Below are 13,571 nucleotides of genomic sequence, written 5' to 3'. Positions count from 1 at the left end.
GGAGACAATGCAACTGCTTCTATGCTTTTAGGGTGCTCCTGCCACCAAACATCCTCAAGCACAGCAACCGGAACAAATGAAAAAAAAATCTAAAGGTAAAGACTGATAGGATTGGTTAATGGACACTCAGACACATGAAGTTAAATACCGAATTTCATGAGATGAATGATGATGGGTCACCGATTTTGCTTTGTGTATTTTTGTCTCCCACAACCAGACTGTACGTTTCAAGAGGGCAGGGATTTTTATGTTTTGTTCAGTTAGACCAGTGGCTGGCACAGCAGGTGTTCAGTTAATATCTGCTGCTGAATAAGGGCAGTATTCTAGAGACATATTCAGAGGCAAAGATCAAAAATGCCCTCAACATTAAAAAAATAAAAAAACAGCAACCTCACAGAAATAACAATAACTTTTGTAACAATCACAGCATTTATTATTATTGCAAAAGCTGACACTTATTGAGCACTAACTCTCAGCTAGACTCTGTGATGCATTATCTCATTAAATCCTCTTACTTACCTATGAGAGAGGTAGGTACAATTATTTTCATCTCAGTTTTACAGAAAACACATAGAATAAACAACTTGCCCATGGTCACAAAGCAGCACAGCTGGAACCTGGGTCTATCCACCCAAAGCTTTCCTCTCAACAACTAAGTCACATATGTAGAATTACAAGCATCCCTGTTAGGCAAAGCTAGGGAAATGTGGCCAATGAGGAAAAAAGACAACAAAGCCAAACAAAAAAGGAACTACAATGTGGTCAAAAACCCTTTGTCGGTCCCTTCTCCTAGCAGGTACAGTGGAAATTTTCCCACCCTAGGATACAATGATTATCCTATACAGATTAAAACTTCAATGGTTTAAAGAATCCAGATGTTGAAAAACTAGGAACTAGAGTCAATCATCTAATCAACATTTCAAAGGGTGGCAGATAACAAGTGGTAACACCCCAAGTCCACAACCCAAAGAAATAACAGGGTGTGACCTCTGAGTAAGACTGACCTCAAAACTTCCGGAGCCACTGTCCCTGGTATCTGCCTCTTCTCTCCCTCCTTCACTGTGTCTTTCCCCCTTCAGTACATCCCATCTCTCCTCTCTGACTATTAATAAATGGCCTTTACAAAACATCTGAAAGTATGTGTTTCCTGCTCTAAATTTCTAATCTAGAAAGTTAAAATTTGAATGCATCTCTAATGAAAAAAAATCTACCTGTGTAATACGCAACATAAGGAGGCCCACATTCATTACAGCAGCATCCCAAAGTTTCTATTATAAAATTCACACAGTAGTCAATTTAGAACCACCAATCATGCGAAAGAAAACTGATGACCCACATGTTTATCTAACCTTCTCGTATTGCATCCATAATAAATAAGCAGGAAGAAATTAAACTCACTAGAGAGACTATGCTCTTCTCCCTTCTATCCAATAACCTATTTATAATTATGAAATTCCTTTTTGAAAATCTGATATGGAAAGAATGTAACTCCAGAAGCATAACTCCAATTGCTACCAACAAAGAAAAATATTTAAAATACTGATTTTTTTAAACTAGAATATTCATTAAATAAACTACTTAACCAGAGACCACTAATATTTAAACCAATCTAATTTCTGCATTTACACCAAAATCTAAAGCAAGTGTGCTCTGCAAGAAGTTAGAGAGTGAGGACAAGAGCTGGCAAGAAAATCAGTGCTAAGAAATATATCTCAATCTTTCTTTTCTGCCTTTGGATTTTTTTCATATACTTATCTTGAAAATACAGTTCTATTAAATAAACAGACTATGAAGGCATAGCCAAATTGTTCTCAAAACAGAAATACTTTCCAAATACAAAAAAGATCCAGAAGCATTTCTTTCTTGTATTGGCCAATAGAACACTACGCCAAGCTTGAAGGAAAAGTTACTTCTGAAACTGATCATGTAGTCAATGAATACTAAGCATGAAAAGGGAATATCAAACACATGCACAACTGACACTCTAGTCATTTTAGGAAAAGGGAGAAACTAAAATTTAATTAAAATAGAATCACCTAAATTCCTTCGACCTTAATTTAAAATGCAATAATACGGATAAAATTTATTAAACTTCTTCATGATTTTTTTAAAGCTTTTCATTCCCAATGGTTAAAGGGACAAACAATTAAAAGACTTGATAACCGAATTACATCCTGATAGTTCTAAATGGACAATTAAACCACTGTCACTTTCAGAGATAATCAACAAAATATTTTTAAGAGTCCTTTCTTATCTACGCACTACTGAGGTCTTGGAGATGGATTCAAATTCCAGTTATGTTCAAATCAGTGCTTTTCTATGAATAATAAAAACCACAGCAGTTCTGCCATTTTTCTAGTTTTTAATTTTTTATTTAAATAAAAAGTTAATGAACCATACACTGGTTCAGATGCTTTTGAAAACACTGCAGAATTACTTCATTATTATTTGTCAAATTCAAGGGCTGAATTTAAATACGGGGCAACGCAACCCCTGACTTTAGCCTTCTCTCTGTGTCACACTTTAACACATCTTTAACTTAATAACTTAACAGTGATGGGTAACATGTGTCAGCACCGGGACTAAGAGCTTTGCATCATGTTTTATATCATCTCATTTAATCCTAACAACCCTGTTAAGGACATGGTTTTTCCCATCAATAGGTACTAACCGACATCAGAAGGATAAATAGCTGGTCCAAGGCCACGTAGCTAAGAAATGAACTGCCTAACAAATGAGACTTCTGCCTCCATAGTATGATTATACTTTATTAGGTAAACGAGAAATGAATTAGCAGCTTGTTGCTGGTTCCGGGCATGCAAAATATTTTCAACCATTAGATACTAGTTATAAGTGAAGCAACTCCTTCTCAGACCTAAAGGGTGTCATGCAAAAGTCTATTATTTATTACCCCTAAAAAAATATACCATCCTAAAAGTCTGATAAGTTATTTATATTCTTCCAAAAACAAACCAGCAATATGCCTTGAGACTTCACATTAGGCACTAACAGACAGATGCACCTTGACTTGTGGTGGGTATGTCCCAATAAACCCATGTAAGTCGAAAATGCATTTACTACACCTAACCTACCAAACATCTTGGCTTAGCCTAGCCTACCTTAAATGTGCTCAGAACCCTTACGTTGGCCTACAGTGTGGCAAAATCATCTCATTGCCACTATCCAGCACCACGAGAGAGTATCACACTCACTACTTATCGCTAGCCCAGAAAAAGATCAAAATTCAAAATTTGAAGTACGGTTTCCAGTGAACGCATACCACTTTCGCACCATCGTAAAGCCAAAAAGTCCAAGTCGAACCATCGTAAGTCAGAGACTATCTGTATATTGATGGGTTCATTCAAGATGCTGTGGGATGAATAAGCCAAAAGAAAACATGGTATCTTACCCAATGGTGAGCCTCTCAGAGGAAAGGCTACCTGACATTAAAAATATTCTGCACTATGTATTTTGATATTTCCTAAATTCCAGAGCAGTCATGCAAAAAGGAGCACCTAGCACAATACACTACGTACAAGTATACACAGACACACACTCACAACATGCTACGTACCTCCTTCCTAAAGACACCCAGATTCCCAATAGCTAACTTTCCACTGGAAAGAAAGGGCAGAAGAGACACAGCATAGCAACAAAAAGTGCACAATATCTGACTGATCCACAAGCTATCCCTTAGGTCATGGGGAAAGAGCAAAAGATAAGATATCGAGCAAAAAGGTCTCTTGTGTAGTCCTGTTTATTATCTTTCAGCTACCGGTATTGCAGCCACAACACAAATGTAGGCTCTCATATTTTCTTGTAATAGTTTGCTGTTTCAGACAAATCAAGTGTTACTCAAAAATTTTAAAGGAATGTTTCAGAAAATTTGTTATGTATTAGTCATTCAATATTTAGATCAAGTACAGATGTTCCCAGAAATATTTCACAATTCTGAATGTGGAATATGAGGAAATTTTAAATATACTTGTATATAGAAGTATAATTATTAGAAAATATATACCCCATAGTGTTAAGGAAATGTCACATACATTTAGAAAATATACTCCAAACATACTGTGAAAGGTATCATGAGAAAGTATCAATGAGGTATCATGAGAAAATAGCAAAAATCTAAAAGCACATACATTAAGGCATAAGACAGACTTTATACATTGAGCGGAAAAGTCTCAATGTAGAAAGGTTTAACAGCAAGAGTTCATAATTTGAAAGCAACTTTATTCATGTGCTTGTAATGACAATTCAGCTACGCTAAAAACAACAACAACAACAACAACAAAAAAAAAAAAACGAATACATCACTCTTTTCCCTGGTCCACTGAAAGTGTTATCAATATAAAATATTTCTATTTGGAGTATTTGCAAATATGAGATGAACACCTTGTATCTTTTAAATTGCCACCCGTTCTTAAGCTTGAGAAAATGAGAAAATTACTTGAAAAGGCAAAAGTTAAAAGGAAGATTTTTAAAAGAATAAGGACAGAATCCTCTCCTGATGAATAGGAAAGCAACTTTCTATAGTGATATCTAAAAGGTATACTAAAATTGTCCGATTATATAAACTCTTTTTTTTAAAAGGAAGAGTCATTGAAGTACCAATTACATGTATAGAAATACTGCATAAAGTAAAACCGGTTTGAAATTAACTAAAAAGTGACCACTACTGCAAGAGTAACCCCCTTTCCTGCCATAAACAGGAGAATCCTGAGATAAAAGATTTAAGAAACCAGGGCAAAAATATACCATCATCAAATGCAGTTATTTATCGACACATAAAACAAATGTTTTGCTATCAACTACAATGTAAATTGCACAGAGTGAACTATCCTTTCTAAACAACACATTGGAGACAGACTGACCTAAGAAATTAACCCATGCTACATTTACATTTACTCTTAAAAATACAGCAAAGGTTTTTAAAGTATACATTTCAATAATGTAAGTGATGTGTTAAGATACAATACTTGAAATTAACAAAAACTGTGGAGCTAATAATTCTACACACTGAATTGGTCACTACAAGAAATTAAGACTTTAAGAGACAGAAGTATCAAACTTTAATGTTCTTATAATTTGGCTAATACTTTCATCTAATTCAAGCCAACCATTATCACTTCTAATTTTACATCTAAAGTAAATGCTTTACAATTTATTTTCAGAATCTTTCAAAATTATATCTGTATGTTTCTTCAAAGATACATTTGGCCGTGACACAGCCAGTATATCGCTATAAGCCAATTACGGTGGTATCTTATCTATGAGCAAGAAACACAAGCAGCCCCTACTTTTTGCTGCATCCCTTTATAGATGGCACTGTCACTGCTCCTCAACCCACAGTTTTCATCACTCTGTTGAACAGTAGACTCTATGCTTTATGCAGAATCCTATAAAGACAGCCCCCAAGGAACACAGCTCACTTAGAACACAGAAACAACCTAAAACAGCCAGTCCCAGCTTTGTAATGAGTGACGATCAGACTGCACTGTTGGTGGACTTGGTAGTTGTCTCCACCCGGGACCCATAAACTACATGCTAAATCCAACTTACCTCCCGTTTTCATTTGTTGGAACAAGTCACACTCACTCATTCACTTACATATCATCTATGGCTGCTTTCACACAGGAGCAGAACTGAATCACTGCGACAGAGACCATGTGGTCCACAAAACGTAAGCTATTTACTAACTGACCCAGAACAACAACAAAAAAGTTTGCCAACCACTCCTCTACACAATGACACATCACTGGCAACACAAGACTTTTCCAAAAACCATCTCCGAAGTCCATGAATTGGGCCACTACTAGCTTAGAGGTGGGCTTTGCAGTCATCTGGTGCTAAAGCACAGACACACAAACTCACATCCTCACGGTTCTTCAATCATCCCGTATCAATCCCAAAGCTGCCAAGGCAAAGCACAGGAGGTTTCCAGAGTCCCACTTTTCCCACTGTCTTTACTAGTAAACCATGTTAACCTGAAAAGGTTGCCCTTTAAGTAAACTTAATTCATCAAAACATTGTTTCGCCTGCATCAAAAATGTAGAAAGGAGGGGTAAAGACAGCAGGCACCCATACAGCATATATTCCAGTGCCTGTCCCCTCATTCTGGAATCACCTTATATCTAAACTCCCTGCCTAAATTTCTCTTCCCCAGAGGGTTTTGCCATTTGAATTACACTCTTAAGAAGAGGCCAAGGAAGGTATTAGGAAGGTGGAGAATTCGAACTAAGGAACACAAAAGTGTGGTTATTTATATATTCCGCACCCCACAATCCTGAGCCCTTGCTAGAGTCAACACTAAACGCTAGCCACACTAGCTGCAGGTTTCACCACAAAAAGGAAAAACAGGACAAGTCTTCCAGTGTCTCAGGCTTCAAGATGTGTGAATTTTTTTAAGTGCCAAGTTCTTTTGTGTTTGTTTTTTAATAAAAAGGTTTTTCTCCAAAAAAAAAAAAAAAAAGAATTTTCAGCACTGCTGTGGCAACACAGGGATATCCCCTCCATTGTACCGGACACAAAGACACACACCAACAGCTAGCAGGGGAAGCAGTCTTCTCTCTGCCTGCTATTTTTAGCCCCACTTCGTCACGTTAAACACCAAACTTAGGATAATAATGCTGGGCAAACTTTAAAAACATGAACATGGTGAAAGAATTCTGTCCTTTTATATGTAAGTTCCTCAACAGTAAAATCCTATATATTCCTCTGAACTTGACCTCAAGGGAGGTTATATACTGTATGACAAGTTTGTGATAGCTGTTCCAATAATACAGAAGCATATTCCCTAAGACTAAACTGGGGGCCCCAGTTTAAAGGCTGTGTTCCTTTTCAACTTCAATTCTTATCCACTTTTAAAACATCTATTTTAGGGAGAGTTTCATCCATTCTCTGTTCCTACTATATATATCTTTGCTAACTTTAACAGATTTCCCTCCCCCAAGCAAAAATACCCATTTTTCAGATTTTTATTCTCCATCAGCCCTCTCAAGAAACCTTTATACTTTGAAACTGACTCCCAGCTCTACATTTTTAGCGTATCACTCGTAAGTTTATTTTACTGGTATGAGATTGCATCAGTATCCAACAGTTACCCTAAAATTTAATGTCCAAAACAAAGTACAGTATCCCATTTCTAAATTATTTTTTACAAGAAACCACTAGCACCATATTAAAATATTGGAAGCGTCTGTTTTTTCATTCCTCCGTCTATATAGCTCTTCAATGATCATGGTGTAAAAATGCTGGTTCCCTAGAAAAAGAAAATCCCAATCCAGGTATATTGCCTCTTGGCCTACAATAGTTTCTCCTCAATCATCTACAACTACTGTCTCGGGAACATTGTTCGCAATTGCTTCTCTGAGCTGTAAACATGTATCTACACAAACACAGATGGACCGTAAGCCTACCACTAACTTCCCTCTGTATGCTCATCAAGCTAACTTCCTAATTACTTTCGGTCCTCACACTCTCCAATTCCAAAAGTCTTAAACAGTTTTCTTCCTAAAAAAGACCTTCCTAGATTTGGCTCAGACATTCTAATTAGCTCTATACAGTTCAACACCAACATTTCCCTAATAAAAGATGTATAAATGCATTTACATCTAAAAGGTACCAAGCACAGTATCTGACAGATAGTGGTAGTAGATAAATATTGCTCCATTCCCCCCATCCTATAATTTTGTGCAATTGTGATTCATTGCCTTTGCCACCCATAAGTAAAAGCATCTCAGAGGCAGGGACCCTGAGATGCTTTGACCCAAAAACTTTGTCGTTTCTTTGATACCCAAATGTGCAATAAAACATTACCGTGATTTTAAACCAATCTATAGTCAAAGCAATAAATAAGTAAGCCTTAAAGTCAGTATGGAAGTTTGATGGAGTACAATCTACACTCAAACTACAGTTTGTTGGTTGGGCGTCCATTCTTCCCCCAAAAACAGACTATGGAAGACTAGACTTTTCTTCCTCCTATCTCTGTAAAACATGGGATACATGACTTCGTCAAGGTCACAAAATAACAGAACCAGAGACATTTGTTTTTGATTCGTCTAACATTACATCCACTACTCAATATTTTCATGTCAGTACCCACTTACAATAGATAGAATTTAAGGTTCCTTACAAAAGCGTAACAGGCATATAAAGAAAAACTAAACAGGTGGAGAAGTTCCAGAGAAGATCAAAGTGATCAAAGGATTCGAAGAAATTATCTAAGACAAAAAGAGTCAAGAAAGATAATGAATGGTCAAGAGAAACAATCAAAATCTGTAAAACCAGATGAACCCTGGTTTTAGCATTTCTCAAAACACAAACTCTAAAGGTGACCTGGAACTTTAAAGAGATAGGTTTGGGATAAATAAATGAATTGTTACATAATTCAGGAGCAAATAAACTTGTAGAACTCATTAGTTCAAAAGAGAAAAAGTACAGGAAGAAAACATTGTTTGAGAAGTTTTAAATAAATGTAATCAACATCCTGAATGGAGAAGTTAGGGCACACAACCTCAGGCTTACATTCATTCCCCCAAAGCTTCACTCAGCAGTGGCTTCAGAGAGCAAACCCACACAGTTGTCTGGAGGGTCCATAATTCGCAGTATATGATAGTACTTCCTATGTTCTGTTTTGCAAAATTCCACCCTATGCTGAAGCCTTAAGGTCTGTATAAAAATACGAAATGGTAATTGCTTTCCTGCACCTTAATTTGGCACTCTGAGAGGATACCTGAAATACAAAGATTTTATACACTTAACCTCTAAAATAATGGAAGGAAAAAAAATAATTCTTTAAAATATTAAATATCAAAAGTTTCTCATTTGATAGAGAAGTAAAGACAACTCCAATAACCAAGTCTCAAGTCATTCTGCCAAATAAAAAAGTCTAGCAATTGGGACATATGCTACTCAAAAAAAAAAAAAAAAAAAAAAAAAAAAGGCACTCGGGTAAGGAAACAAATGTAACAACTTTTACAAACTGGTTAAAGTATCAAATGCTCTCCCCAAGTAAGTTGTGATTCATAGGAACTCAGAATTTCCTGAATAACTGAAGTCTGTTACATGTTACAGTGACCTAACACACAGGTATTGGACCCAGGAAATGAGAAGGTAAAAAACTCCTGTACCAATAGGTACTGAAATGTAAATCGCTTCAAGGAAGACTGAAAAAAAAGGAAGGAATTTTACTTTCAGAGGTTTGCTGGGTAAGAGGTTCCCACTTGGGAACCCAAATAATAAGAGTTGCCCAGAAACAAAAACTACAGCGCTGTTTCACACCCGGTGTACCAGGAAAAGGTGTATTAGAGAGATAGCCTTTGTGCGCACATAAGCTCCCGCTTCCTCAATTTCCTTTTGTCAATTACTGGCCAGAAAGATGCAAGTGTCCACTCCAGAGAAAGATAGAAGTCCTCTAAGAGAAACCTGCAAGCTTGCGTATTACACGTACAAAGAAAGCTAAAAGGTTAAACGCAGGACTACCTAATACCTTATTGTGCTGTGAGGAATAAAGGTACCCCCTTCACCTATGCACTCCCAACACTCCTGGAAAACATCAGCAAAACTCCAGGAGGACGCACCCGCATCCATCCACTTCCCACCCCTCAATCCCTGTCCCGGGACCACTCACACTTTAGAGAGGAGCCGCGGCGCTGAGAAGGTGGGTGGGTTCCCTTCTTCCTCCGGACTGAGGCTGAAGCTGCGGAAGGCTCCGACTGGCGCGGGACTGAGGCAGAAGCGGGGCTCGTGTCGCTCAACCGGGCGGCCACCCGGGTCTCTTCCGCGCCGCCGAAGCAGAGGCGGCGGCAGCACTGCTTACCTCCTCTTTTCCTCTTCCTGGGTCTCTTCAGGTTGTGTTTTCTGCCCGTCCTGGGCCACTTCTCCCGGGACAGTCACGTTCGGGAGGCTCCGGATTTTGTTTTTATAAAGTTTTCTCTGGGCGGTGGCAGCGGCCGGCCCCCCGGGTCCCCCCGGCCCCGCCGCCCTCCGGGCTGGGGCGGGGGAGGGGGCTCTAAGAACTCCTCCCGGAGTCCTGCCGAGGAGCCGGGGGGCCGGCGACTGACCACGAAAGAAGACCCCCGAGGGGGTTAAGGGGAGGGGGAAGGTAAGGAAAGGACGGCGGCGCCGGTCCCGCTCTCCACGCTGCCCGGGCCGCCGCTTCACATGGGGGTCCCCGCCCCCCCGCCCGGGGGTAGTCGATGAGCTTGGGACCCCGGCTCATACACTCCGGGGCGAGATGCTACGGCCCCGGGCGGGTGGCCGAGGCGGCGGCGAGGTGGGGGACCCGGCCGGCTCCGCTCGGCGCCGCCCCCGCTCCCGGCTCCCGCATGTGTCGCTGCGGCTGGGACCCCCTCCCTACACCTTGGGGGTCCCTCGCCCCGTGCCCCGGGACCACACAGAAGCTCCGGCACCTCCTCAGCGTCCTCTCACGGCGGAGCAGCTGACTACTCCCGGCCCCAGGTAGCCGCCTCCCTGCCCCCCAGCCGCCGGCTCCGACTGGGGCTCGGGCTCCGGCGTGTGCAGCGGCGGCTGCCGGCCGGGAAGGTGAGGGGGGGAGAAGAGCGGTGGCCGCGGCTCCCGTTGGCCCAGGTTAGGGCGGAGGTCTCGGCGGCGGCCAGTGCACGGGGGCGGGGTCTCTCGGATGCTCCCCGGCTCTCACGCTCTCGGCGGCGGTGGCAGCAGCACCCGGAGCTCAGCTAGCTGTCTCGCTCGCTCTGTGCGGGGCTCTCGCCTCACTCCAGAGAGAGGGGCGGGAGGAAAGCGGCGCGGACCGATGACGCAAGTCACCTAGCAACCGCTCTCCTCGCCCCCTCCCTTGCCTTTCCGCTCGGAGGCTTCCTCCGCGGGCCTTTTTTGCCTTTCCAACCACCCCGCCCTGGGAGACTCGGGCGCGCTCTGATGACGCTCGGAAGGAAGAGGAAGTCGGGGCTCGGCGAGCGGGTGGGTGCGCCTCGGGCCGCGGGACTCGCCGCCGCCGCTTTCGCCGCCTCTACGGCCGCGTCAGAATTGAAGAGAGGAAGGGGAGGAGCCGAGTGGAGCCTCAGCTTGCCGCCTGATCTCACCCCCGACCCGCGGGCGGCGGAGAGGGCTTGCTCTTTAACGGTTTCCTTCAGGGTAGGTGGCGACTGCTCCTTGGAGAGTAAGGAGGCGGCCCAGGCCGCGCGGCCATGCTCGGGCGCTCACCACCCGAAGGTGAGGCATGTGGCCCGCAGCGGGCCTTTGAAAAGCCGCACTGTGCGAGCAGTTGTCCTACAGCCTGACCCACTGCACCTGTTCCAGGGTGCGAGCGCCCCACCCTTCCCGTGGTGTGGGACGCTACCCGGCGCCCGCTAATGTGTGGTCGGCCGAGTGAATGTTTCGTGAATGAATGAATGAATGAATGAATGAGCCCTCGCGGAGCTCAGAGGAGTGGATGAAGTGCAAGCGCTTTGCAAACTGCATAGCATTGTAAAGATGAGAGTTGTAGTACATCCCTCCCTCCTTCCGCCCCCCCACCCCAAAAAAAGAGGAAATAAGGGTGCGGCTTGAGTACGGAGTCACAACCTGAGTCTTAGGTGAAAAAGGAGGCGAATTGCCCGGACGAGCGAAGAGAGCCAACTTCCCGGAGATTGTGGGAAGATAGTTGACGGTTGTTCAGAGGAAGAGTTTAGTAGTGCCTCCGTTTTAGTAAGCATTCGTGCTCATGGTATGCAGCCATGGAGAGCTGGTCTTGGTTATGAATCTGTCCATTACCGTCATCAAGAAATTGTGGCCTGTGTTTCGGGTCTGACTCAAAGACTATGTACTTTCTAAAAATATTACTGTTGTGCAGCTTTCCCTGCAGATGTTATCCTGAAAAGTAAAGTAAAAACTCAAAAATGTAGTTGTCTAGGAAAAGAAATTTTTAAGATAAAAGGGCCAGAATCCTCAGAAATCAGCCTTGAACCTGTCCTGGTGAACAGTGTGAAAATGAGATAAAAGCAGCAGCAGTGAAGAAAGGCAGCAGATTCCACGATTCTGTCGCTGGACCCTGGCACACCCTGCCTTCTCTGGAAGAGGCAATGATAGCTATTACAGGTCTTTCCACCTCAAGGGATACGGAGCAAGTTCTTAGAGGAAGATTTGGGAACTCAGTGTTTCTGCCACTACTGCCACCACCATATGCAAACAGTAGACCAAGGAAACTTCTAACTGCGTAAATCCCGAGGCTTGTTTTTATGTAAATGCTGCAGAAAAAGTGATGCGGGGTGGGGGAGAATGTTGCAGATGCAAGAAGAGACTCACAAAGTAGCACCTGCCCAAGGGCCCTTGGTCCTGAGTTCCAAGAGCCAGGTTAACTATCCTGCTTAAGATACTCTGGATAATTTTTCATGACCTGCCTTCTCTGTGTTCTTCCAAATAAGATTCAGGGATTCAGACCGCCAACTGATGGCCTCACATAGCTACAAAACAAATCTTTTTTGTTTCTGCCTGTCTTCTTAATTTTCTGGTGAAAATTGAAGTAATAAAATGCACAGATTCAGGGGATTTTGTGAAGCTGAGCACCTCAGATTTTAAGTTATATGGATTTTGGATAAAAAGAGTACAAACAGCAGAGCTCTGCGACTCAGCAGTGGATGCCTCCAGAAAAGTGTGTGCCAAATGGGGTTTTTCAGGAGCCTGATCTATGGTTCCACCTTAGAACCTTAGTGCTGAGGGACAGAATGGCACTCAGGAGAGGCCTCAGCCACATACTTTTGAAGTAACAGCTGCACTAATCTCACTGGGCAAGATCCACCTACCTCACCACCCAGCATGATAACTGGAGGAAACAGCTGGACCTGTGAACTGGAGAGGAGGAAGTTCACACATTTACAACTTGGTTTGCAACTCTTTAGTTCTTTTATTATTAATCCAGGGGGAAAAACAGCTAGTTCATTCAAAATTCCAAAAAATCTGAAGTTTTAGGTAATAGGTCTTCCCCTGGTTCATCAATTTCTTGGTGATAAAAGATCTGCATACTATGTTAAAATATAACAAAGAGATATTTGGATAGGGTTCTTTTCTCCTACACTTGAGAGTGAGCTGTTCTGAGATAATCAGTGTTTTATTATCCCCCATCAGTGGTTTTTACTGTCAAAAATTTCATAAGCTAAAATACCTGGCAAAAATTCTTTCTACAAATGCCATCTACAGTATTCAATTTTATCATTTTCATTGTGAAATACACATTAAAGTGCATAAAGCAGTTATTCAGTATAATGAGTAATTATAAAAGAAACCTCCATGTGACCAACCAGGTCAAGAAACGGCATTGACCAGCACCCCAGAAGTCCCCCTGCTGAACACAACTTGCCCTCTTTTTTAGAGGTAACCACGATTCTAACTTTTGTGATAATCATTTCCTTGCTTTCCTCTATTGTTTTATCACAGGCATGCATCCCTAAACAATACATTGTTTAGTTTTGCCCTTTCTTTTGAACCTTATTAAACAGAACAACATACTATGTATTCTGTTGTACTTACTGCTTTTGCTCAACATTGTTTTTAATCTGTGTGTTGTTCAGGTTGTTCATATAGCTATAATTTCTTCATTTTTTAATTGCTCT

At 41.8% G+C, this 13,571-nt stretch overlaps 1 protein-coding gene across 2 annotated transcripts in view; it reads right to left on the bottom strand.

The window, feature by feature from the left end:
* FBXW7 (F-box and WD repeat domain containing 7) overlaps positions 1-10,774 on the bottom strand; it is a 171,381-nt gene extending 160,607 nt beyond the window's left edge. Inside the window, exon 1 of one of the 2 annotated variants that reach the window (XM_019722716.2) lies at positions 9,635-10,774. The gene's annotated coding sequence lies outside the window, so the exon portion shown is untranslated. The remainder of the gene's footprint in view (positions 1-9,634) is intronic. The other variant, XM_019722739.2, reaches the window with a different exon arrangement.
* Positions 10,775-13,571: the final 2,797 nt, after the last annotated feature.

This window comes from Rhinolophus sinicus, linkage group LG07 (assembly GCF_036562045.2).
Source record: "Rhinolophus sinicus isolate RSC01 linkage group LG07, ASM3656204v1, whole genome shotgun sequence".
Taxonomy (NCBI): Eukaryota; Metazoa; Chordata; class Mammalia; order Chiroptera; family Rhinolophidae; genus Rhinolophus; species Rhinolophus sinicus.
Note: the sequence above shows the minus strand (reverse complement) of the source record. Positions and strands in the feature narration are given on the sequence as shown.